Source organism: Stegostoma tigrinum, chromosome 8, assembly GCF_030684315.1.
Source record: "Stegostoma tigrinum isolate sSteTig4 chromosome 8, sSteTig4.hap1, whole genome shotgun sequence".
Taxonomy (NCBI): domain Eukaryota; kingdom Metazoa; phylum Chordata; class Chondrichthyes; order Orectolobiformes; family Stegostomatidae; genus Stegostoma; species Stegostoma tigrinum.
Genome location: NC_081361.1, coordinates 79,521,326 through 79,524,113, shown reverse-complemented (window position 1 = coordinate 79,524,113; position 2,788 = coordinate 79,521,326).

Genomic DNA, 2,788 nt, shown 5'->3' with positions numbered 1-2,788 from the left:
GGAGTGAATCCTTTTTTTCAGAGAACTGGCATATGTAGTACCTATGATGTTGGAGACCTGCGGAGTAGTCTAAACTGAACCTTAACAGAAGACACTGAAACATATTCTTTAACATTTGAAAGACGTCCAGCTCCTGAGATTTTCAATGGCAAAGCAGAATGATTGATGGGAATTGTTGCTATAATTCCCTATGTGGTGCTTTGTACGCACTTCATTATATGACTAGGCAGGCAATTTTGTTCAAACAAAAACAGAGATTGCAAGCCTGGCTGCAAATCTGGAGAGAGAAACTGAGTTAAGGTTTCAACCCCAATGACCCTCTGTAAACTGAAGAACGGTCACTAGATTTGGAAGTTAACCCTGTTGCAGTTTTTTAATGCTTAAACAGTGATGCTGAGGCTAATGACGTTCAGAATGTTGTGATATTTATGATATATGCTGTGTGGGTAGGGTTGTGACTTCAGCCAAGTTTGGTGATTATTAAATTGGACAGGACCAGAACAAAAATTATTTTTGGGCCCCATGCTGTCATCAGACTTCAGTTTGCATTTTTATCAGAAGGTGCTGCCCTGTTCAGGCACTTTGCCGTTTTCTCAGAAGAAGAGTTTAAAAGACCACTGTATGGATTTCAACTACCCAGCTGAACAGTCTGCATGGGTATAATACAGTTCAACAACCATTAAATGTGTCCTTGAAAACAGATATTGTAAGATGATGGTGAAGAATTGTGAACAGCAGGAGTGCCATTAAAGACCATCAGGAACTCTACTAGTCACAGCTACGCAATTATCTTGCTGAAAGTCTTATCATCAATAATGATACAATTTCCCATTATCTAACTAATTAATAATTTAATTTGCCACAGTCTCCTGGATCCCTGTGCATTTCTTTTTCTCGAAAATCCCCTGATGAGAAACCTGAATAAATCCTTTTTGAATTCAAAAATTAATGTATTGCACCTCCATATTCACATTTCCTGAGCCAATTGCTGCATCAGCGAAATCTGCGCAACTTGAATGTTCCAATCTGCCTTTTGCCAACCAGTATTGATGTGAATAATCTTTTCTTCATGTTAAATGTTTAGTATTTCTGAAAGTCGATGATACCACTGCTATCTATATTTTAACAGGATGTTGTACGGTGTGTTTCCTTGCTTGAAGGTGAGGATGTTGGGAGGGTGGCGGAGGTGGAATAGCAGATTGTCATTTGTCAGGAACATCAAATCTGTTTGAACATGCAAGCATGAAGCAGAAGAAGGCCATTTGGCCCCTTTAGCCTACTCCATCATTTAAGGCCATGGCTAACTTGCTTGTAACCTCAAATCCACTTTGCCATCTACCCTGACAACCTTGCTCACCAAGAATTCATTCACCTCTGCCCTAAAAATATTTACAGACTCAGCTTCTACCTCCCTTACTCCAAAGATTCACAACCCTTGAGAAAGAAAAATATAATCACCCCATCTTTGTTTTAAGTGGGTGACACCCTAATTCTGGGTTTTCCCAGAAAGGATGTATGCTCTGCAAATCCACCCTGTCAAGTTTCCTCAGAATCTACTATATTTCAATCAAATCATCTTTCACTCTTCTAAATTCCAATGGGTACAATCCTGGTCCATCGGCCCATTCCTCCTTAGAGAAGCTGCCCAATCCAGGTAATAATCCAGTAAATCCTCTTTCATCTGCTTTCAATGCATTAATATCCTTCCTTAAATAAATTGACCAGTACTGCGCACAGTCCTTCAGATATAACTGAAAAATAACCTCAGTACTTTTGTAATAAGAGCAAAATACTGCAGATGCTGAAATGAGACCTGGAATGAAAACAAACAGCTGGAGAAACTCAGAGATAGCAGGAACTGCAGATGCTGGAGAATCTGAGAGAAAAAAGATGTAGAGCTGGATGAACACAGCAGGCTAGGCAGCTTCAGAGGAGCAGGAAAGCTGAAGAAGGGTCCAGACCCGAAACGTCAGATTTCCTGCTCCTCTGATGCTGCCCGGCTTGTTGCGTTCATCCAGCTCCACGCCTTGTTATCTTAGCTGGAGAAACTCAATAGGTCTAGTAGCATCTGTGGAGAATTAATATTTTAAGTCCCATATGACTCTTGCTCAGAACTGAAAGGGAGTGGGAAATGATGACAAAGGGAGAGGAGCAGCAAGTGGAACAGATGGTGAGGGAGCCCAGAGCAACAGACAAAGTGATTGCTGAAGGTAGTAGAGGAGATATGTGCAAAATAAATGCTAGTGTTTGGTGTGGATAATAGAAAATAGGTTCAAAAACAAAGTTGTTGGAAGCTCAGCAGGTCTGGCAGCATTTGTGAAGGAGAAAACGGAGTTAACATTTCGGGCCTGGTGACCCTTCCTGAGAAAATAGGTCATCATGTTGACAGCAAACAGACACAGGGATGAGGGGCAGGGGTTTTGAGTGACTCTACTTCCTTGCAGCCCTCCCACCACCACTACATTTTGTTTGCATGAGATTGTACTCAGCAAAACTGACCTATTTCCTACTGCGCATACCCACAATTAACACCTATTTTGTACCTACAACCTCCCTATTGCTGTATTCAGCTCCCTAGATAATAAACGATAAGATTCCATTCGCTTGCCTAATTACTTGCTGATTTGCACATTAACCTCTTGCAATTCATGCACTAAGATAATTCAAAGCTCTACCGTGTATCACCTTTTAAATAATATGCATGTTTATTCCTCCTGCCAAATTAACAATTTCATATCTGCCAGACATAGCCAGAACTGCTGATACTGGAGTCAGAGTTAACACAGAG